A 20,018-nucleotide genomic window follows, 5' to 3' on the forward strand; every position below is an offset into this window, starting at 1 on the left:
ATGAGAAAAACACAAAGTTATCAAAAGACAACTTCAATTGAAGAGCTAACTGTTTCAGATTTATAACAATCCAGTAATAGAGAAACTACAAGCATTTAACAGAAAGGAGTCATGAAGAATGAAATTATATACCCAGTACTGAAATCCGTGATTCCAAATCTCCTATCATTCCAGTATTAACAACTCCTAGGTATCTTAAACATTTATAGGCGTTCTGTGTTGTGCTTCTTTCACAGTTGATTTTGACCGATCATTTAATTGCTCTTAGTAGTCGGAAGGGAACAGACACCCTTGAAACAAACACGGCTGCACCAAAACCCACTGTATTTTTCCAGGAACAGTTGTGTAGGTGAACACGAAGGAGAGGCCTCTCTGAACACAATACGCACACTAGCTTCACATCTCTTGCCTGCGAGCCCAACGCCCAGCCTCAGCATATCCAGCAGCAGTTGCCAGAAAGAATGAAAACAGAATCAACTCCATTTGTTGTGTGTTGCCATGCCTTTGTATATCGAGAAAAGGGCATTGGAGTCAACTGGGCTGTGGACTGGGCTGTGTAAGCAACAGCAGCACATATTTGAGCATTTCCCAACCACACTAGCTGTACCACAAGCCTCCCTCTGCCCCTTCAACAATTGCCTTCCTAATTGGTATCAAATGTGATTCCAACCAGCTGTTTTCCTACGGCTGTGATTTCCTGAGAGTTTACCTTAATCTGTCTTGGCACTCATGCACTTCATTCTTTCCCTGGCCTAGGCAGGCATTCCTGCCCTGTCCTCGCGCCAGTAATGGCATTCATCTAACTCAGCAAGCTGGGTCAGGGTGCTAAGCCAAAAATAAATAAATAAATAGAAAGACAGGCACAAAAAGAAAAGAAGTGAATAGATTTCTACTAGTTTAATGCCCCAAACCACTCATTAAAAGATCAGCTGAGTACCAGCACACAAAATGGGGTTCAGTTACATTGTCAGAGTAAAAGAAAAGCATGAAACTGCAGCGGTGTCAATTTAATACAGCTGTTGCTTGCATGGAAGCACGGCCTCAGCAGACCATGCAGCACGTTCCAAGCTCAGTAAAAGTTAATATGTACTTATCTTCCATATAATCTAGACATTTTCCTTTTTTAAGCAGTCCAAAGTTTTATTTCACTGGAGTTTCAACAACAGTCATTGCTAAAGTCTACTACAATCACCATGCATTTGCTGGGGGGGAGGGGGGGGCTCTATTTACAAGTGCCTTTTGCAAAATATAGGGTTTAATCTGTTTGAAAGTCACTCGAGATCACACAAAACCTTTCCTAGAATATTAAACTGTCTTCAGTTTACTTCTGTATAGCAGTAAAGAACATTCACAAGTATCATGAAAAGAGCAATTATAAGGATTCATGGTTCCTCTACATCATCCTGCCATGCTCACACTCTTACCACTCCACCTGGTACCATCCTCCCTTGAGTATTCTTTAAGCCAAACACCTGTAATAAAGCTACCTCCAAGTTGTTTACTTCAAATCCATCCCCTGCCAACCATTGTTCTAAAGTATGTAATAGAATGGGGTTTATACATACAGTAAAACCACAAGCTCCATTATTCCCCACCAGTTGAGGGATTACATTTTTCAATTCTAGAGCAGTAAATCCTTTGGAGAGGTTTTCTTTCCCTATAAAATAAAGATCTGAAAAGCAACATTACTTCAGCCAAGCTACAACAGCACACCCAGTTTAGATCGGATGAGAGTTCTGCCTTGTTGCTCGGCAGGCAGCAGGGGCTCGCTCCAGCAGCGCCAGCGGGTGCCAAGTGTGAGCCGGTGCCAGCATCCCGCAGGGACCACGCCGGCCAAGGCTCTGGCCGCCCTCTGGTGTGAGCTCAGCAAAGAGCAGGTCTTCCAAATAGCACCAGACTAGAGGTTAGAAAGGGAGCGTGGCCTAGTCGGCATCAAGTAGAGGGTTACCTGGTGTCAGGGCAGAAATGAGAACTTTGCAGGAGCTGTGCAGAGGGCAGATGTCCACAGGCAATTCTGCAACCAAGGCAGAGCTCATCAGCTTCTCCTGAGATCAAGCAAGGCCCCAGGTAGGACTGAATAGGGTCATTCACATCTTCAGGAATCATGACCTCCTCTAACGGACAATGGCACCGACACCCCCAGCGTCAGAAAGCAACCCTCTACGTCATGCTAGTACTTTGTGTAAACCTACAGCTACAGTCAGTTTGCCAGCCACTAAACTAATTAATCACTGATACAGAAGGCATCTGGAATGGTGACAGCCAGCCAACTCTAGGCTGGCATTGCTTCCCCCATCCGTATGATCCGAACTTTGCTCGGTTGTATGGCAGTCATTCAGCACTCTTCCCATGTAGCTTACAAGCCCATTGTTCCAGTCTAAATGGTGATGTGACTGATTCTCATCATATGAACATTCACCAACTTGTACCAAGAAACCCAGCATCTACTGTCTTTCGCATGCTGTTGTGCCACCAGCTCATGGGCTGCTTGCCAAAGAAGCCGTAATAGCCTTCACCAATTTAATCTTCTTTTATCTTCATTCTGCTGCCTCAAGTACAACCCAAGCAAGACTGTTCCATCAGTGCAGGTAAACACAGGCCTTCAAAGCATCCAGAATAGACAGACGTGAGAAGAAATTACCAGAAGTGCTTAAAGTTTACTTGCCAGCTAGAAGCTATTTCCAAAAAGGACTTTTGGAAAGAATAGCAAGTTCTCTCACCAAGCACAACAGAAAGTTATTATAGAAGTTTAAATTACTGAAATGGTAAGAACCCAAAAAACTGTGAAGTCTAAATCAAGTTGCAGTCATCAACCTGAACATGGCTCTGTAGAACCAGTGCCCTGAGGTGGGTCTGAGACCCCAATGCCTGTGCAATGCTAAACTACAGCACTGTTAAAGAACGACATAAACCATGGTGGAGAACTGTTCTTAGCACTTTCAAGATGCTAGCTGTGAAGCCTGAGTTCAGACAGAGTCTCTGAAGACACTTAAAGGGTTTAGCAGTTGTACAGTACCACGCTGTACAAGTTCACCCTGAGTAAAAGCTTTCATCTAAACAATGCTTAAAAGCTTTGTGGCACCAAACTAAGCCAAGACATAAAAAGCATGCAGTCAAGCTAACAAAAAACAGCAGACAATGCAAAAAGAAAGACCAATGTATCAGTGCTCAGAATAGGTTTTGGTGTCCGAGAAAAGCAGGGGAGGCACAACTGTTGTGCATCTTTAACAGTACACATATAGCCTGTCAACTCATAGGTCTCATTGCACATTTATCCATATCCAAAATACCCCAAAGTCTCAGTAACTGCACACAGAAGTCAAGCACATAAGTCAGGCATTCCTCAAATCAAGCACAGTCACAAATGTAGTATTCTAAATACAGAATATACTCAGAAACCAGACTCTGCAAACACTCCAAGCAGAAGAAAAAAAAAATTAAAGTTTCATTAGTTCTTTAGGCAAATATTGACATGAAATACTCTAACAGAATACGTTCATTCTGATGCTAAAGTATTAATCCATTTTTATGCACCAATACTTTGGGAATATTTTGGATTAGTTTGTTAAATTCTTCCCACTGCTCCCTGCTCCAAAGCTGTGCCCAGTCCTCTGGCAATTGTGTGAAAGGTGAAAAACCCGATACAGACACAGCAAGGCAGCGCGTCTTTGTTAGGCAGCAACTAAACTCTCATCTTAAGAGTCCAACATAAATGCCAGTTCTTTCAGACTGACTTGATGATCCAAGACTTGACACTGCACACACAGATAAAACTTGTAACACAGGAAAGGAAAGGTATTTTAAAGGAACGGTTGTGCATTACTGAACAAAGCCTGGACTTCCTAAACTGAAATCACAAAACTCAACGTAACTACTATGGTATTTGAGTGTGTACCTAAGGAATTAAATATGACAACATAAAATCGAGTACCAGTCCATTTGACAGAGATTATGAATCTTCATACTTCCTTTCTGAGGTAAATCTGATAAAAACCATCTCCTTTGTAAATAAGAACAGCCCATAGTAACCTGAGAAACTTGCCATTCTAAAAGATCCAGATGTTTTCCCATCACTTTCTGCTCCAACCTCAAACAGCTACATGTTTAGATACAAGCTGAACAGCAAGAACATTGTGAAAACCACAAATTACCCACTGACACACAATCACACAATTACCACTAAGGGTGATTGCAACTTTGGCACTCCCTTAATACTGACCACGTAAGACATCTGCACCAAATATCTGTTTTGGACAGCTAGATGTTTTAGGAGATCTACCAAAGGAACATGGAAGCCATTTGTCTACCTCTCATCAACTAAGAACACTGAATTTGTTTGTCCTGGAAGAAAAAAAAAAAAAAAAAAAAAAAAAAAAGCTGCTCTGATTTATACTTGGTAGTTGAAGGAATTCTGGCAGAGATGCCAAGTCCTGTGGAACACTCTCACCCACAAAAATCCTTCTAATTCAGAGCAAGGATGTTTCCCCGATGCAAAACCATATCCAGGATTAAAACAAAGCATTCCCCCAAAAAGCCCGCACATCTTTGGATACTTCCAAAGAACACATAAACTTCAGAACTAGTACACTACAAAAGAAGAAAAAAAAAAAAAAAAAAAGGCAACAGCAGCAACAAAAACCTGGTATTTTCATAACAAATGTAAATTTGAACAGCCTTTTACTGCATTCCTGTTTTGTTACACAGAATAACGTGTCATCCCAATTCTACCAGTTTATTGTAGAATTGTGCAGATTATTACCAGTGCTGCATCTTTGCAATGGAAAGTATAGCCCTCCAGCCTAGAACTGATCACTTCTTCATCAGGTAGCATCCAGCTCAAGAAATACATCGTTTCCAACATCCTGTAACACAAAGACTGAGTGGCAATTATCTTCTACATTCTTTTTTACTGACAAAGTGGACTGAGAAGTTCAGCCCTAGGCATCTGAAAAATAAGGATCTGTACTCAGAAAAGCATGCATGTTTTTTAAACACCCACTATGAAAACTTTGATATCACCATGAAAAATCATTTTCAGAGCTGCAGTAAACATAAGATCACTGCATCTTCATCAGGAAGTTGCATTTACAAAGCAATCACAGTTCTCACCATTCACTGCAGATTTAAGTGTCATGACTCAAGTGAAATAGTATGAATAGAGAATTTACAGGTCAAACTATGCAAATGAGTTATTTGTATCTTCACGCTGTAAAATGTATGTCTTTTCACACAATTTTGGGAGATTCTGATCTAATGGGATCATTGAAAATACATGTATGGCAAAGGCCAGGTGTGGGGCGGGGAAAGATGTTTGATTATGCAAATGGAATTAGGTAACCCGGTGGAGGCACCCTAGCATACATTTCTAACATATGTCAAGACTTAGCTCTTGAGATTTATGTCTGATGGTGGGAAAAAAATAAAAGTCACACACTGGGCATGGTTACATACATTCATTTCACGAGTACTGCCAGTTTAAGCAGTTCCTGTCTTGCCTTTCCATCCAAGTGCTGCTTCCTAGCTATGGCAATTCTGAGGTTTTGAGATCAGAAGACTAATACGGGTTTCATACACACACACTCCTGCCTGCCCATATTTTATTTATATACATGAAAGTATTTTTTTTATATCAGATCTGTCTTCCAGCCTCATTTCCTGTACACGCTCTTAAGTACTTCTACCACCATAAGTGAAGAGCTGATAAAGGATTGGGAGTGATCATCTGTGACAGCTTAAACGCCTAAGCCAAGATTGCTGCCAAAAGAAATTGGTGTGCAATTATTCCATAAGAGCTGTTTGCTAAAGCCTGATGCTCAGCAGTATTATCTGATTTAATGCTCTCTTCTCAAGCTTCCTTCTCTGTATCCAATTCATTGTAAAAGCTCTGCTTATAATTATTCTGGAGACCTTTAGGAGCAGCTACCTGCCAAGGATTAAGAAAATAAGAAAAATGATAGAGTTACTCTTAAGTAGCCTCCAGCCAGCTGTCTGTCTTAAGGGCACATAAGCAGAAACCTTTAATTTCCTAACAGCAAGTTGGGTCCTATACACCAGGACTTTACCTCGCTACAGAGCACTCATGAGGTGCCATCACAAACGTTTCACAGTGCTCTCTTGTCCTTTCCAATACCAGAGTGTGACATCACAGGTGCAACTAAATTAAATATAAATACCTTTACTTGCCATCTCAAATTATAGTGAACATTTTTCTTCCTCAGCTGACTGAATCAGAAGATTTTTTACCATTATGTTTTAACCATTAACACAACTACAATGCTGCTCCACTTCTAACTGCTTGCAAATTTCTATAGTACATTACTGAACCCAAGCAGCTGACTCTGAAAATAAGCTAGGTAAGTATTATTAACTACCACCTAGGGTTAAAAAAAAAAAAAAAAAAAAAGAAAACAAACCAACCAACCAACCAAAAAACCCCCGAAACTTAAAGGCTTCTACTTCATGCTCTGAAATGAACGACACCCTCAGCTCACATTAAAGGTGATGGGAGCTGTGTGGACAAAGACATTGCTGAATTTCTCAAGAAGCACAAGCAGCACTGGAGACACTGCCTACAATCAGGTGTGCCCCAAGGCTAATGCACGCTCCACTAGAAAGACCCTCCCAACAGACTCGGAGAGCACTGGAGTAAGCAAAGATGCTTAGCACTAGAACATGTAATAAACTACTTAAAAGTTTCTTCCTAAATGATATTCCCTCATGACTTGATTGCTTTTAGCTTTCAGACTCCAACCTGAGTATAATTAAATATTTTAAGAGCCCAAGAACTGCAGTGAACAACTTTTACCAGATTCTTAACGAGACAGAAAAATGCCAAACCAACCCAGCAAGCTCACATGTTTCCTTAATGCAGTAACTTATTTTAAATAGTTTTTCAGCCTCATGACTTATGACTATTAACTTTAATATGCAAACTTCAGCTTAAGACAACAACAGATCGGGAGAAGTCAGACTGCACACAGTTTTTCTTGAGTTGGCTCTTCAAATAAAAACCAGTCCATGCAAACTACAAAGCAGTGTTAAACAGCCTAACCTAGCATCAGTGGAGCATTACTGCAACTCCAGCCTCACAGATGGTGACAGTCAGCACCCTCGGGCATCAAATTCTTCAGCAGTTACTGCAGGGCAGTGGTCAAAAAAAAAAAAAAAAAATCAGAAAGATTTAACAGGAACTTAACTAAAAGTGTGCCTTAGTAAGTGTCATGTTGATATTATGTCCAATTGTTATAACATTTATGAGCCCAAGTGGGTTTTGTTTGTTTTTGTTGTTTGTTTTTTTTTAAAAAAAGGAAAACAATAATTGTTTAAAAAAGGGGTATTATATATGTTCACATTTCTTTGAAAAAGAAAAGCTAGCTTGGAAACACAGTAGATAAAATCTAATATTATCATCTTTCGCCTACCGCAACAAGCACTAAGTTTAGCTTATGGGTTTCAGTTGCAGTTGTCTGAAAGTTATTAATCAAATGCAGTAACAAATACTAAAAATCAGCTGCTGATTTGCCCAGCACAGTAACAACTACCCCACCATTAACTCCACCTTCTTAGGACTATGGTCATAAATCACCTCTTCTACCCAGAGACATTAAAATAAATCTAGGTTTGCTACAAATTCTGTCTTAAATGGGTAATGCACAAAACAACATCAGAGCATCTCAAGCCCCTTGTAGTACCACTCACACATCACACTCACAATGGAACCACCAACAGAAAAATCTACTCCCTCGGCCTGGAAATAAGAAAAAGAAAGCTTGAATTAAATAGGCTTACAGGTTGATTATTGCTCCAATTAAATAATCCACTTGAATACTCCTTCCAGTTCCACTGGTAGGCCAGAAGATTTTGTCTATTGCTGGTACACAAATAAAAGTGAAAGAGACCAGAAAACTTAACTCCATGTGGTTAAAACTTAAGTAACGCCAGTGACTACTAAATGGCCCAAATGTAAAGAGACTGACACAAAGCAAGGTGTTTTTTTTCCAGAATCCCAGCATCTGCAGGAGATCCACCTTCCTCCTCCCTTCCCTTGGTTCTTTGAACAGCCCCGGAGGTCTGTCCTCATCAGGGGGCCGGCAGCCATCATTTCTGAAATGACTTTGGCTGCCCCTAGCCAGCTCTCGGTGGATGAGTGCCCAAATCACAGAACACACAGCCACAGCCGGCAACTCAGCTGACAGTCCCGAAGAGAGGCCAAAGGACTGAAAGAGCCACAGAGCTTATGCGAGTCCCTTACAACTAGGTGGTCCCCTGCAGTCACACCTTGAGCCGTCCTGGTGAACTCAGTACGTACTGAACTGCTGCCTGTGCTCTTAGGCAGCTCTGCTGTGCAGGGGGCTTCAGTTTTACGCTTGTCAGCCCAGTGCTGCCAATAGGACAGAAGTTCATATTGCTGCTTTTCTTTTCCAACAGGACAAAGCCCCAGCAGGCACAAGAAGGGGGGGCAGAAGCATTTCTTGACACTACACAGCATTCAAGCTTTGACTGGTTTGCGTCCCTCAGTCCACCGTAAAGAACAGCTGATAAGGACCACGACCACAGCTTCCTCGCTGCACAGGATGGGAGCAGCAGTCCCCTCCCGAAGCTGGCCCGCGCTCTTAGCTCACACCGAACAGCTGAAAAGGTCATCAGATTACATTCTGGTTTTGTTTATTTCCCCTTGTTAACAACAATCTGAACAGAGTAAAATTCAGTTCATAATGCTCTTTAAATTCTTTCTCCAGACTGAACTCCAGTTCAGTCCAGGTCTATTTCTGTCTCATCTCTTGGTCTGCGTATTTTGGCAGTACCGCTTCAACACTTGTAACAGTGCTGGATAGAGAACTTACACTGAAGAATAGGGCAGGAATGAATGCAACCACAAATTCTACACTGCCGTTTTGTGATTAAAAACCTTGACATGTTGAAGTCAAATCAAACACTATTTAAAAATAAATTTTTAATTCAAAATTTGTATTTGGTATTGCATTACAAAACAAATTTATTTACTGCAACATCTAGCAAAAAATCATTCTGAGCTGCTGCTCACACCACTGGCTGTGCTACTGCCAGCTGGGAATAGCTGAGCTCCACTGGGCACTGCAGATTACCACAAGCTTGCCTGTAAGGCTCCTTCTTTTTTCACCATTCCCACCATGTCCCTAGATGTATCTCACTACAGGAGGGGTCCATAGGCTGACTGGCAAAAAAAAAAAAAAAAAAAAAAAAAAAGAAATAAAAAAATCACAGCTTCTTTTATTTTTCCAGAATAGATGAATCCAACTACAAAGTCTAATTAAAAGCTTCTGCTGCTTGGAAGATAATATGCACAGATTACTTCCTTCAGAGAGACTTGGAAGATCCTTGGAGAGGGCTACCTTACTCAAGCCAAGTCAGCTTTTTGATCATGAGACATAATCAAAACTGAAAAAGCAACTGGCTTTTTCCTGCTGAAACAGCAGCCACATTGCTTCCATGAAGGATTTAGAAGTACTAATGCACTCAGCACCCACATCCACATAAAACCAGACTGCATAAGCAAATAAAGTTACCAACAGCAACTTGAGCATCCTGAGAGTAGAACCCAGTACTGCTCAGCCCATGTTGATGAGAAATACTCTACATTCATGTTATGTAGCATATAGTGGTATCCCAACTCAGGAACAGTACTCAACATGTTTAATTACTAGCCAGTTATTAATAAACCAGGAAACAATGTTTTCTGAAAGGAACCATTCTCCTAACAAGCTTTAGGAAGACCACAGCACTATCCAGTGCTTAAAACTGTCAAGACCATGGAAACATGGACTTTCCAGAATAAGTTACCATATTCATCCTATGCTGTTATTTAACAGGCTTATGTTGTGGTAATGCCTTCACATGGTAAAAGATACTTCTTTTAGAAGAAATCATAGATGGAATATGGTGTGTCATATCGAAATAGGTCTGTTTGGGTTTCTTTGACAAGAGGGAGTTACATGACCTGGGACACAACTGCTACATACGAAGCTCATACACAACGTGGTAAGTTTTAGGGGGTTTTCCTCCACAGAGGATAACAGAAACACACGAAAAGCAAAGACTGACATAAAATTCCTTCAGATGCCAGACACGATACTTGAAAAGTTATTTAAATAAATTTTGCTCTGCACATTGTCAGCAAACCACATAGGGCAATTAGCCCTAAACAGGGAGGAAAAGATGAGGCTAACCACAGACCAACCTACACTTGCATAATTAAAACACAACTAAATAAATTTGCCTTAGTTTTCATATCATGCCACCTGTCTCTCAAAAGAACACAAAGGAAAAAAAAGATTTCTTTTATAAAATTCTAGGAGAATAAGACCAAGCTTCTACAAGATGACATCTTGTGTGTGTGTGCATGTATATACAGATGCATGAATATCATAATTTCAGTATTACAAAATGCTTTATGATGTATCCCATCAACATCCTTTGATAAGTGAGACTTCCAAGCATAAGAAAAAATTTGAAATCAGCTGCTAGGACAAAGAGATTGTGTCATGTTCAGTACAAAACTCCTGCTATTCGACATATGAGTTTACTCTGTAGCAAAGATTTTCTTTTTTTTTTTTAATAGTGAAAATGCATCTGCTTTCTTTTTTTAAGTCAATGACAGAATTTTTACTGATTTCACTTAGAACCGACCCCAGCTTCCCTCCAACTATTACACAATAAAATGAATTGCTAAAGGATTACCAGTGTAAAAACCATTAGAAACCCAAACCGTTTCTTTTCAGCCATTACAACTGTAAATTCAAATCTCCATGCATCACTCTAAATAAATGTCCAAGCCACAAAACTAATCCACATGCAGCTGACAGAACATGGAATTTTACAGCAGGTAACATTGTCTGTGTACACCGATTATTCACTCTGACAATATCCAGTTGCAAAGATTACCCCAGGGCTCTGACAACGGTTCCATGGTGCCTCAAAGACCACTGTGAATGAAGAAGCATCTATTTGTTTGTTAAGTTAAAGCATCTATTTAAAGATGTTAGAAGAAGGTCAGTTACTGGCATACCAGGTTAAAGTGAATGTTTTGCTCCTTTAAAAAAAAAATTAATTCATTTTAATGGTGAAGACTTTCTGTACAGTTCATTTTCTATTTCTACTTAATAGATACGTTTCTTATTCCTGGCGAGGCTCTTGTTTGATAGGTTGGACCAGATGATTTTTCAAGGTCCCCTCCAGCCTGGGCTATTGTAGGATTCTATTGCACAAGAAAGTGATGGGAAAAAGCTGCAGAAAATATGACTGCAAAATTGCTTATTTGACAGAGCCAATCTGGGCAGAAGAGGATACTGAAACATTGTAATACTATTTAAAAAAAAAAATGGTTTGGATTTAGATGTCAATTTAAAAACAAAGATGCGTCAGGTTTTTCATGGCCACATAAGCCTCTCAAAACCTTCACTAAAGCACTGTTTACTTTGGTAACTGGCGAGTCAGCTGGAAGCAGCTCTCTACCATCCATTAATTTTTGCCTGTATCATTTGTAATTGTGTAATTTTCCAAAAGGCACCAACAAAAACATTTTCAAGCAACAGAAATCATTCAGTAAGGGATAAATGTATTGGAACCAAGCCCAAGAAACCCGAATGGCCACCACAACCTCAGCGTAAGGGGAAAGGAGTCACACAGCCAGGCTGAAGAGTTTCTCCATGGCTGCCAGAACAGCTTAGTAGTGACAACGGTCTTATGCGTCTCCTTCCTTTCTGTGGTCCAAACCAGTGAAAACTCCTTGTGTTGCGGCTTCTGGTTCTTCCCACTCTCACCCTGGAAGAGCGATGCACAAAGGCTGCCGCAGCAGCAGTGCGGGCTGCACGGAGGAGGTCCAGCCACAGAGTCAGCTCTAATTTGCACGCTGCAGTCCCTGTAAATTTAGCTGCTGGGAGCCACTTAACCTCATGGGAAGTAACAAAATATTCTTCTCCCCCCTCTCTCTGTACCATTGTACTTACTTCATCCCTTCAATCTGGCAGAAGAATCAAAAAACAGAACTTGTCCCCACAGTAGTCATGCAATTAATCCCTGAGAATGTTTGTTAAATAAATTCTGTTGCACAGAAGTCTCCAATTCTGACTGTGCTGCTAAGGATTTGGCTGCAAGCCAGACATACATACTTATCACTTTGGAAAGAGAATCTGCAAATTCACTGCCCTTATGTAAGCTCCATGGTACATAAACAATCCCCCAATTCTTGTCTAAGCATCATTTCTCCTGACAATCACATGCTGTATAAAACTGAGATCTCAGACAGACAGCAAAACACCTAATATTAGAACACCACAATTTTTAAAATCAACTGAGAAAAGACTAGAAGAGAACCAAAGCTGGAAGAGTTGTGCACTCATTCAGAAAGCACCAATCCCAGCTTGCTTCTCCAACTGTGACACAACAGCTCTGGGGTTTCATCACCAAGAGCTCAGCCATGCATGCAGGGGATGTCGCTGTCTTAGTGTGAGCTACCTCCATTCAGGAGTTAGCATCCTAAAAGCTCATCAGTCGTCTTCATCATCCTTCACACTCTACCTAAAATCTCTTGGGTATGAGAAGTGTTTGAAGTAGATAATGCTGACCTACTAAAAGGACGTTGCTGGTGTCACCACAGAAAAAGATACAGACAAGGGTTTTATAAATTGTATGGATTAAAGCTGAATTGACTATCAATGTTTTGAACTCCACGGGGGGAGGGGGGGGAAGGAAAAGAAAAAAAACCATCAAAAACCAGGCAGACTTGCAGCTTTAGCTGTTACCCCTTCCCAGCCTCTGCGCAGGTGAAGCAAGAGCCTTTGCTATCCACCAGCAGTGCTCCAGTGCAATGCCTTTGCTCGCTGCATAAGCAGCTACCAACTCCAGGAGGCAGCCAAAGCAGCAGGTTTGGCTCAAGATAATTGAGCCACCTCAAGTGTTTTACAAGAAACTAATTTTAAGGCTACAAAGCACAGCTCACAAAAATAACACAGATACATCTAGGTTACAGGACCTGGTCCTGCAGTAGTACTGAGATGCCATCTATGAGTCCCAGAAGTGGCATTTGTTTCCTTTCCACTGGCAGCTCCCTCACAAATATGCTGCCTTTTTGCCAAATCTACACAAGCAATGCCTCTAGGCAGCTCACTGCAGCAAGATTCACAAGCGCTTAACTGGGTAGCTACTAATCCACCCAGATTTACCCACACTTATCTACACGTCGCAGTCCAGTGCCATTGGCTGCCGTCAGCAGTGTCGGCAGGAGTAGAATCACGTTCTGTGCAGATTTCTATCGCCCCTTTGCCTCGTTGCCCTGGCACTGACCGCAAGGAACATGACATTACTAACGCAATGTGTGGTGGGATGCTGGAACACAACAGGAGGTTAATAGCTATAGGAAAGCCGGTTCATGGCTTTGGAAGAAGAAAGGAAAATCGTGAGAATATTTCTGCTCTTGATGCAGGTTTGAGTGTTCAGTAGTTTTTAGGAAGCTGTGGAAGAGAGGGAAACATTACATATTATCTGTGGATCATAAAATTCCACTGAGTTTTACTAGTGTAAAAATGTAATCATGCTCCAAAGTAATTCAAAAAGCAGATGTGAAGAGGGAGGAAAAAAGATGAGAACTTTAACTCTTACCCTAAACAAAACAGCCTTTTTCATTTTGCATGAGGATAACTTATATCAGTTAAGCAGGAATGTATTATGCAAAACCCTTGTTTTCTGTTTGCTCATCTTTTAAAATTTCTTCAAAATAATGCCACTCTATGTTTAGATAGAAATTAGCTCAGTAACTCATTTGCCTTGATCCCTGTATTTTCCAGTATCACCCTCCATCTGGCCTAGCCCAGCAAGACTGGGATGCACTCAGCTGGCTACTGGAAAAACATGGAACTCTCACCTGGAAATAAAAATTGCTAAATAATGACTGAAGTTACTCCAAAAGAATTACTAAATTTTTTAAATGAAAGCATTTACCATGATTATGGTTTTCACTAAACTGTTCGGCCTGTTTATACAGCACAGAGCACAAAGCTTTCTTCTTTGGAGAATTTGGACCTGTGGCCATGAAGCCATCAAGCTCCGAAAATCAATGCTACAACCTGACTTGCACTGTTTATATAGGTCAATCAAAAGCATATTTTCTTACAGACACAATGCAGACCCTGAACAAAAAAACCCCAACCCACTCACTCTCTGAACATGAAGGTGTTTTCAAATCCACTCTGACGATTCACACTTGGTTATTTTAAGTGGTAACCACTCCCCTTGCAAGTCAACACAAATGAAAGGCAAGTGCTAATTTCTCGGTTGCTACAGCTGGCAGCCAAGCAAGCTAAATGAAGATGCCACTGGTGAACGTGGGAAGTGTGCTTTCAGTGCAATCCTGGGAAGTGTGCTTTCAGTGCAATCCGGGGCTTTTGTCATTCACCAGTGTTGCTGGGTAGAGAAAAAGGGCTCAAAGGCTGATCTCATCAGCTGAAGTCTGCTCTCCATTGACGGCATTTTCAGCTGCCCTGTTACCAAAGTTTCCCACTCTGTCTGTGCTAGCAAAGAAGTGAACAGGTAGGGGGCATGGTTTCAGTGTTTATTTTATATTTTCCACGGGCTTCCAGTCTCTCTCATTCTTTTGTCAGACTGACACAATACATCTAGACTTCTAATATCATTAAGACTTTTAAACAGCAGCAGTTCTTCTACATGTTACTACGGTTCACCACTACTGTCACATCAGAGCTGACACTTCAGCCTCTTCAGAAGAAAGTTAAGTTGCTCAGCATATAACATGGAACAATTTTTAAAATTATGAGCTTGACAAGACTCCAGTAGTACTAAAAAAATCTCATCCAAAAGCTCTACACCATTAAAAATAGCAAGGAAAAAGAATAATTTTTAGTAGACTGTATGAATTAATAACTTAAGTGGCCCATATTGTCACACAACACATGTCACTTGTCTGTCTTTAAAAAACAAAAGCATTAGTTATACATCTCTCAGACAGAATACATTATTCTAGCTGAAGCTAGTCTTAAAATAGATTGATATTGCCGTTACAGATTGGATCTGTCTGTTCTGGTGTGGGCTGCTCAGCGCTCCTGCTGCAGTCTCTCTGGCACACCCTCAAGTGCCAGCCTCACGGCTGATGCCCTGCACAGGCACAGGCAGCAAGGCTCAGGGGTCCAGCCACCCGATGACAACACCAAATCTTCGACTGCCCGTTTCCACCTTTACTTCCGCACTTTCCAAACATACCTTTCCAACAAAAGGCCTGCACTAGCAGGCACTAGGTGTCCAGGCACAACCTAGCTGTAAAGCAAGGAAGCACAGTCCTAGAAAAGGAACACCTTAACTACAAACACTTTTAAATAGCGTAAGCAGTTCAGATCTGAAGAAAACATGCTTCCGAGTGCCAACCTCTTCAGTGGGACCTCACTGCCCCACACAAGCCTCAGGCCAGCACATGATAATGGAATAGCCTCTCTTCCTCAAAAAGAAGTCTTTCTGGAAGGCAGCCTCTGGCAACCCCCTTTCTGCTTTAGAACATCTTCTCAAGAGCTTTCTCATTCCAGCCATGAGATTTCCACAACCAACTGCCCGAGAAATCAGAGCAGTTGTTCAGCCCATAGAACAGTCTTTTTTAAGAAAGCACGGGTATATAAACTGATGGCTGTGCTACTGCTATTTGGAGCTTCTCATTTATGCCTTACTTCTTGCATCCAAAAAGAAGGCTCAAAACCACAAAAATATGCAATTCTTACTGGCATTCACCAACCAACATGAAATTCCTACAAACATTAATAGTCAGGCTAACTTTCTTGAACACTAGTGCAAAGGAACAAAGATCATAAGTGCATGACTAACTCTTTCAACCACAGTTTGCTGTGCAGGCATCTGTTTTTATCAACTGCCTACTGGTATAATCATGGTGAAGGCTGTCACTACATGGAATTTAGGAGACATCCAGATACAAACATGACTAGTTATTCAGTCTTTCTGTGAAGCTCTTGTTCAGGTGTCTGCAGTACAAAATACATCCAAATGATTAAGACTGGATCGCTTGGGTTTAAATCACTAGTTCTGCCGAAGATTCTCTTTGTTGCCAGAGGCAAATCTTCAGGGTCTCACTCAAAAAAAAAATTCAAGCACATGTGAAAAATCATATAAAAATCAACAGACTATATAGAAAAACATTTTTAAATTCTTTCTTAACTACTGAGTTTCTTTGTGCCTAAGGTCTCCAAACTGTGAAGGAGGTGTGTTTCACCATCTCCCATCCTTTCTTTCTTTATCCCTAGAGTAAGAACTCAATATTCTGGGCAGGATTATTTATCATCATATGAAGGCAGATACACTGTACTAGTAGAAGTTCAACTGTAAAGATGTTAATACAAATGCTATGGATTCATTTCTAGTATGGTTATGTGGACGAAGACCCCACTGTACCAGCTAAACTGTGTAACAGATAAAACTGTCCAAACATCTAACCTTAATAATAAACCAAATTTAACTAACAGAATAATCTAGATGATATTCCTGATGTCTCTCACACATGATAAAGTACTCTGTAGTTCACAGTATACTTCTACAAAGCTAGCATAATGTCAGGAAATATAAACAAATTTTAATTAATCTCATTCTCCAAAGTCACACGCCACATTTACTAACCTCTTTCAAACACATTATGTTGCTGAGTAACAGTAATGCCTTAAGGCACAACCTTTTTCCTTTTCCTTCTTCAGAGTTTAAAACTGCTTTGAAATATCACCAAAGCATACAATTCTTACTCAATGATAACGTCTGAGAGCACCCTATAATTTAAAACCACACTTTAATTGACAAAATGAGTCAAGTAGGAAAAGCACGATGAATTCAGATCCTGCCCCAAGTACAATGAAACTTCAAACAGTGCTGAAAAAAAATGAAAAACAGCTGAGCTAATAAAAAACAGACCCTGCTTAAACAATCTTTCATCAATTAAGTTTCACCTATGTTGTTACTCTTGGAATTTGGGAAAGTGGGAGGAGACAGCAAGTTCTGAAGAGGAGATATGAAAGGATATTTGGGAAATATGTAGTATTTATCAAATTAAAAAAGCAGATAACCAAAGCCAGACTCTGACCTCAGTTATACTGGTGTAAATCCAAACTAACATCAGTGACTGTAATGGAATTACTCTGGATTTACTCCATGTTAACCGACATCAAAATTTGTTCAATGAGACAGAATATCAAAGTGGAAAAAATGGGTTTTATATCTGCACAATGGGACATTTCATTGCAAGTAACTAAGAAACTGTTTAACGCTATGTAGCTACAACACAAAAAGGTGAGGTGGGCTTGATTCATCATACAAATATCCACAGCCAAAATTTCTAAAGTCTGAAAGGTTTTATGCACTTTAAATCTGTCTCTAAACAAGCCTTATGCAAATTAAAATTAAATCAAAACATGTTTCACTTATTTACAGCTTCTCTTATCTGATTGTTTTGTAAAGAGCATGGTTTGAGATGAAACAAGACTCAAAGTAGACACGGAACAGCATCTCAAAAGTTGCTTGCCTCATGCCCTTTACAGAAACAAATTAATCTCCTTATACCACTTGCTAAGTTACAGCTCCAACTCCACAAGCTACCACACCCCTCTGCACTGTGGAGTATTGCTGCACCTTCCCTCTGAAAGAAAAAACATGGGTACATATCAGTATAGGTGGCTATGCTGATCCACCAGGTGCTTAAAGACTTGCTTGAGGCGACAAAGCCACCAAATTCTTTAAAATGCAATTTAGCCAACGTGTTATTTTTGTCTTCATATACCATGGCTCACTTTAGGTAAAGAACAATATTCAATTCCACTTTCAAGGGCGGGGAAAGGGTTGAGTTTTTACAGTAATGACATGATCTTCGTTTTTCACACCCTAAGCATGAGCAACAGTAATATTTAGAACAAAGCGTGATACACAGAGCAGCCACATTTTTTCCTCCCATTGTCAGCAATCACAGAGACTGTCTAGATTTGTAGACACAGAGATCCCATGTAACTCAATCTTTACAGCTCAATTCAGTTCATTAGCACTAAGGACACTCATTCCCTTCCCACTGCAGCTATGCCAGCTGAACAAACTGCCAGCCCTGCTCTCCAGAACCATCCTAACACAAGTCATCACCTCCTCTGCTTGGCAGCAAAGCAGTTCATGCACACTCTTTTGACCCAAGTTAGCGGGCTCAAAGGGTTTCAGCAGTCTCTGCTAACCTGGACCATTTTGGAATGAACCCAGAATTGCAAAGCAGCACTTCTGGCTGGGGATCAGAAAAGACCACAACCTCAAAAAAGAGGGAAGCAGACAGCAGTGCAGAGCAGTAATGTTTTCAACCAATACAGCTACACATTTAAGAAAAATGTATGTCCACAGATTCAGCCAATGTTTCAGAGAAAACAGCAGCCAGCTGGTCCAATTCAAACCCAGAACAAACTCCAGAAACGTACTCGCTTGCACAGCCAGCAGGCAAAGTGAGAACGACAGGTGTCCTTGCTACCACCCTCATTCATGCGAGGGCAAACATCAGACATACTGAAAGGAGAAAGACTTCTCCATCAATCAGTGATTCAGCATCATTTCTGCAGGATACAGAAACCTATTGGTGCTCAGCACTTCTTTCGGAGAAAGAATATATTTCCTTTAGCACCAACACATTTCATCACCAGGATCCAGTCTGTATATGCAAGAGACTCCAGACTGCCAAGAAACCTTGAGATAAAGGAGGGGATTACTGAGAAGGGACACTGAACCTCTGAAGGAAAAGGGTCAACGGAAATTTTGAGGAAGGGATGGGCTGAAGGCAGAGACTATGAAGATAAAAAGATGTGGCAGTCCAACAGGTCAGGAAAGAAAGGAAAAGGAATAAACATCTCAGGCACAAGTAAGTGATTAGTAGGTTTGTGGTTAACACAGCCTGTGACTCAGGAGTAAGTCACATTAATTCCCTGCACATTGATCTGGCTTATGTAAAATATAAAAGGAGAAAACATGACCAAAGCAAAACAAAACAAACCAGCTCTTCTGAAATACCCTAAGACACCAAGATGTAGGCTTTTGAGTAATGTGTTTTCAAACCAGTAGACAACAATCCCAGACAAGCACCACTGTCCAAGCACCATGGTATGTCCTCCAAATGCTGCAGGAAAGGAGTCAAAACGTCATCCCAACAGCGCACACCAGGTCTTGCCTCAGCGGTCTAGCAGGGGCGACGCTGGGGCTTGGCTTTGCCCGTGCCACTTGCTAGGGGGCTAGCAGTACCTCTGGTACTCAAACTCTGCTAAAAGACAGTGATTACTGTGTGCACAGTGATGCCAAGATCTCTAATTAAAACGACGCTGCTATTATCTTGGTGCTGTACTGTACAAGCTAAGTAACATAAAATGGAAAAGAAGTGCCACAATGCAAAGTGATTTGCCCAAAGACTGGCAGCAATCATAGCCTCCCTGCTGTGGGACAGACTATGACTAGTCTCTCTCATAATGCTCCAGCTATTGCTCTTTTACCTAAAGCCGTGTGCTTGCCTAACCATTTCACCTATTTACAATCGCCAAAAATTAGCTGCGACACAGTAGCTGTGAAGTCACAATCTCTTGAGGATTTTAGTAAACAGAAATATAAATGACTACAAGGGCATAAAAGAAACCACAGTACTCCTAGCTGTTCTAAGGGAGAGGACTTGATTTTCCCTGCACAACTTTCCTCCTCTTCTTCTGTTCCTGTATAAATTCTAAGTGCAAAAGCATACTAGTTCAGTGAACTAACTAAGACCTCACCAACTAAACAAAACGCTCTATCCTTTGGAAAACAGACTTGGACATACCACTGTACAGCTTAAGAGAACTCAGGAAATGTTTCAGTGATATTCAGCGTCCCCAGAGACACTTAACTTCAGCTCATGAAAATACACTGGTGTCCAAAACATGAAAATTACAATGGCTTCCTGCTTACACCCCCTGCCCCCCAGGCTATGAATCTAACTTAAACAA

General features: G+C 40.9%; 1 protein-coding gene across 1 annotated transcript in view; it reads right to left on the bottom strand.

Annotated features, from left to right (window-relative positions):
* The window catches only part of HMCN1 (hemicentin 1), a 202,606-nt gene that overhangs the window by 169,133 nt on the left and 13,455 nt on the right, over positions 1-20,018 (bottom strand). The gene's annotated exons all lie outside the window — the stretch shown is intronic.

This window comes from Falco cherrug, chromosome 12 (assembly GCF_023634085.1).
Source record: "Falco cherrug isolate bFalChe1 chromosome 12, bFalChe1.pri, whole genome shotgun sequence".
NCBI classification, from domain to species: Eukaryota; Metazoa; Chordata; class Aves; order Falconiformes; family Falconidae; genus Falco; species Falco cherrug.